Raw genomic sequence first — 4,943 nt, 5'->3', positions numbered from 1 at the left:
AATAGTCGTAAATAACCGCTGACTTGTACCACTTAGACAAATGATTAAACGTAGATTCCATGGGAAAAGTTTTCGTACGAAGGGATAAATTCAGTTTTGGTTCGACTTTTTATGACCACTCGACTCGCATTATTCCTCGGGAAAACCCCGGGAGTTTCTTTCTCTCCCCGAGGGGTACTTCATTATTTTAACGACGACAAACTTCCTTCATGCTTATATTTCTTAAATCGTACCACAGGTCGTCGTTTACATGCCGCGGGGGAAAATGCCATTATCAACAGCACTTTTGCTCGCATTTTCGCAATTGATTTGTTGTCAATTTTTCCGTCGGTGACATACGAGAATTTTTTTTTTCAAGGGCGAATGCGGGAAGAGGCGATAAATATTTTTTATTGGGAGTATTTATTGTTATTGATATTATTGGCATTGTTTGATCCAATTGATACGTGAGTGTGCACATTTTTGTAACATTGTGATAAGTGATATTCCGGGAGAATTAATGAAAAATGGGGAAATTCATAATTCATAGAAATTTCTCTTTAAATTTCAGATTTTTATGAATTTCCAGGGAATTTATTAAAAATTCATGGAATTCTGAGAATTGTAAAGGAATTCCCAGAAAATTCAAGGGAATTAGGCAGTGATTCATTTTTACTTGAAACTTTATGTAAATTGCGGAATTTTCATTTTCCTGTCGTTAAAAAATTGTGACTTTGCCGAAATGTTCAGGAAGACTTGAACAACAATACTTCCAATAGTTTTATTATTTAAACTGTGCAGGTAAGAATTTCAATCTCGATATTTGACGGTTAGTAAATATTCTAAAAATCTGAAAAAAAAATAGAAAGTTTCCTTTTGGAGAAAGGGTAATGCAATAATTAAAAAATTGCAATTTTTGAAAATTACGAGCATTTCCGATAAATAATGTATACGCAATCAATTTTCCACCATAACAATCATTTATTCGGAATCGAACAAATTTATTCATCTCCAGAATTTCACCAGAAATCGATTTCACACAAAAAAAAATAAGAATCTATAGTGCGGTCTGCACCAAACAATAAAATATATCTTTAAAAGGAAATCAAGGTCTTTTTGTGTAAATTTCAGCTAAAATGTTTAAACAATTGACATTCTAACGACAACTTCAAAACCAAAGGAATTAAAAATAATGAAATGGCCGCTGTGGAATGTAAAATCGAGCAAAAATAAGGGAACGAAGCGATTAAAAATCGTGGTAGATTGGTAGGCCGATCGAATGGCTCCAATTAAGGGAACTCCTAATTATGAGGGTTGAGTCCCTGCACAGGGTGATATTGGAAAACGATTCGAAGCCTTGGGCTCGCTGGATTTTCTCACCGCGGCTCCACACATTTGCACCCCTTTTTGCACTATTTCCTTTTTCCCATTCTGATGAAACCCTGACGGCCTCAATGTCATTCCAACCGTGACAGTTGTCTCTCTTCATTTTTCCCCACTCATCCGCCGGCACAAAAACCGACAAGAGGCTTTCACCATCGCTGATATTTCCAAGAAAGCAATACTCTTATTCTCGTTCTTTGGTTTCTTGTACTTGTGTGGTTTTTTGTTCATCCTGACATGTCTCTATCCGACGCGAAGCATTTCAACTGTTGGACGCCACACACATTTTATCCCGTTGACCAGCTACTTGAGAGACAGCGGGAGAAGCTGCGCACTTTAGTATCACAGTCCTTTATCTGTCTTTTCTCCTTTGGCCTTTTTATTCCCCAAAGTGAACGCAACTTGGAGTTCTCTCCACTCGATGACAAGCTGCTTGTATAACCACTTTTTTGGGGTCTGTCACTCAAACTGTAGCCATTTTCTTCTTAGGATTGCCAAGTACTTTTAGATGATTTTCTTATTCAAACGTTTGAGGCCTTAATTTTAAATCGAAAGGTTTTCAGAGTCTTTTTGAAAATGTGAGGGCTGAAGATGTCAACATTTTTTTAGAAATAATTTATAGATTACCAATTTTTAAAACAGTAGAATACAATAATCTCGGGATGTTAAATATTAGATTTATGTTTTGTAAAATGGTAGAGTAGTATAAATTAAAAAATTAATTGTTTGATGAAAATTCATGAAAAATTGAAATTTTCAATTTAATTGGAAATTCAGTGGAATTTGAATTTTTAATTAATATCAATTTGGAGAATTTATTCAGATAGATTTTCCTCATTGATACTAGGTTTTATGGATTAATTGAACTGAAATTTACATTTCCCGTTGATTTTTCCATCAAATTGTCAATTCCCAATGACGAAATTCATTAAAATGTTTGTGGAAATGTCACTTGATGAAAATTGCCAAAAAAATTTAACATTGTAAATTTTTCGGCGCAAAAACCATTTTATAATATGTGCAATAATTTATCTATATTCGAAATGCTTTCAAGAATTACTTTTCCATAAGCTACAAAAATTAGTAAAAAAATTGAAATTTCAAATTTATTTGAAATTAAAATTTTTAATTAATATCAATTTAGAAAATATATTCAGCTAAATTTTCCTCATTCCAACCAATTTTCATAGAATAACTGAACTGAAATTTACATTTCCCATTGGTTTTTCCATCAAATTGTGAATTTTCAATTACATTTTTTGCATTTTTTGTAGAAATGTCACTTGATAAAAAATTTCCAAAAAAATTTAATGAGGTAAATTTTTCAGTGTAAAAACCATTTTACAATATTAGCAATAATTTATCTACATTCGAAATGCTCTCAAGAATTGTTATTCCATAAGCTGAAAAAATTAAAATTTTTAATTTTTTCTAACTTCAATGAAATTAAAATTCTCTATTAATATAAATTTATAGAATGTATGCAGTTAAATTTTCATCATTTCGACCAATTTTTATAGAATAATTGAACTGAAATTTACATTTCCCACTGATTTTTCCATGGAATTGTGAATTTTTGACAAAACAAATTGATTTTAATGGTAATGTGACTTGATAGAAAATTTCCTAAAACTTTTATCAGCATAAAAACCTCTTCAAAAACTTTTCAATAATTGACCTATTTACCGAATCTCCCCAGGAATTGGTTTCCCATAGTCCCCAAGAATTAACTTCCCTACAATCCGCATGTACCATTATCCCGAAAGCTCTTCATTCCCCCGCAACATTGACCCTATACTCGACATTGAGACAATCCATACGTCATAAATCGAGTCAGTACCAGCAACAAGATCGCCACGGACGATAAACCACAGAGACGATTCGGGTTAGACACAGAGGGTGGGTTTGCGAGGGCGCAGCTAATTTCAGGGTATTACGATAACGATAACAATGTATCCTTCCGCAGTAGTGTGGCCCTCTACTTAGCCAGACGTATAAGCAGAAGTGTTTCATAATCCTGGGCGACTGTGAACAGAGGCCACAGTCTCGCAAGGTTGCCAGGGTTAAATGGACCGGTAACTTATCCCTCGGGTGAAATAAATCACATCAGAAGTGCTGAGAGAAATGTGAAAGGTATTCGGAAATGATTTCTTTGTTTCAGAACAGAGGCTAATTACAGTGGACGATTTGTTTGGGTAGAATTAATTATTTGTTTTATGTGATTGAGATGTTTGAATTGTAATAAATATGCACTGTTTAGCATTTTTGACTCAAATTTTCAGCGGATCGTGGAATTTCAAGAAATTTCAGGATTTAAATTTCATAGTTTTATGAAAAAATCAATTAAAACTGCGATTTTCAGTTCAAGAATTCCTTAATAGTTAATATCAATCAAGAAATTTTGGAAAACTGTATTTCAGATTTTCAATTAGTTGGAAATTCTAGTACGCTGTTATTTTCCACTGGAATTTTACGGAATTCTGTTATTGAAAATTCATAATTTCATGGAAAAATCGATGGGAACTGTAAATTTCAGTTTAATTTTCCCAGAAAATTAATTACTTAATTAAATCTCTCCTTGAGGTCCAGATTCCTCTCCTTTTTTAAGGGAATTTCTTCAAAAATCCTGGAATTCTGAGAATTTTAAAGGAATTTCCTGAAAATTCAAGGGGTAAATTGTGAAATGTCCGTCTTCCTGACGCTGAAAATTTGGCACTTTACAGTAATTTTCCAATAAACTTGAAACTTTTAAAAATTTTCTACTGAAGAGTCTTGGAACTTTATAACCAGTAACATTTCCACTGAAATGTTACGGAATTTTGTCATTGAAAATTCATAATTTCATGGAATAATCGATGGGAACTGTGAATTTCTGTTCAATTATTCCCGGAAAATTGATGAAGAATCAGAGAAAATCAGAGAAATCTCTTCTTAAATTGCAGATTCCTCTGAATCTTTAAGGAATTACTTGAAAATTCCTGGAATTCCGTGAATTTTTAAAGAATTTCCTGAAAATTCAAAGGAGTTTGGTAATGAATATTCATTTTCACTTGAAAATTCATATAAATGTGAAACTTTACTTGAATTTTCCAAGAAACCTGAAATTTCATTGACTTTTCCCCCTTAATCGAATTCCAAATCTTTCCAGAAAATTCTTTGCAGGGAATTCTCATCTTTCACCCCCCAAAAGCGAGAAACTCCCCTGAATTTTCATGATTTTCCAGGTGAATATCTGTTCATTGAATTCGCATTTTATTTTCCTTCCGTTAATTCAAAAAATAAACAGTTTTACTAAAGCACCCCGATTCCCCCAAATTCTCATTGCACTCAGTGCAGTGAATTTGAGTTTGGTAGAGGGGCAAAGTTATAACGTGCACAGTACAGGAGGGGGTAAGGGAAGAGGGGCGAGGGAAATAGACTGTGGTTACATTCGAAACTGTTATTGCCGGAAAAAGTGCGCGTGGTAGTTTCCAGCAATATCGAAGCACTTGTGACCCTCTCTCTCTCGCCTCTCACTCTTCACTCCCATTATCCCCCCATCTCATGATGGGTATATATGTGCAATCGTCAGCGCACCCCCC

General features: G+C 33.8%; 1 protein-coding gene across 1 annotated transcript in view; it reads right to left on the bottom strand.

Annotated features, from left to right (window-relative positions):
* LOC107041372 overlaps nt 1-4,943 on the bottom strand; it is a 189,280-nt gene that overhangs the window by 123,681 nt on the left and 60,656 nt on the right. The window lies entirely within an intron of this gene.

This window comes from Diachasma alloeum, unplaced genomic scaffold, assembly GCF_001412515.2.
Source record: "Diachasma alloeum isolate Michigan unplaced genomic scaffold, Dall2.0 Dall_scaffold_00364, whole genome shotgun sequence".
Lineage (NCBI taxonomy): Eukaryota > Metazoa > Arthropoda > Insecta > Hymenoptera > Braconidae > Diachasma > Diachasma alloeum.
The sequence above is the reverse complement of the archived record's forward strand: the minus strand, read 5'-3'. Positions and strand labels throughout refer to the sequence as shown.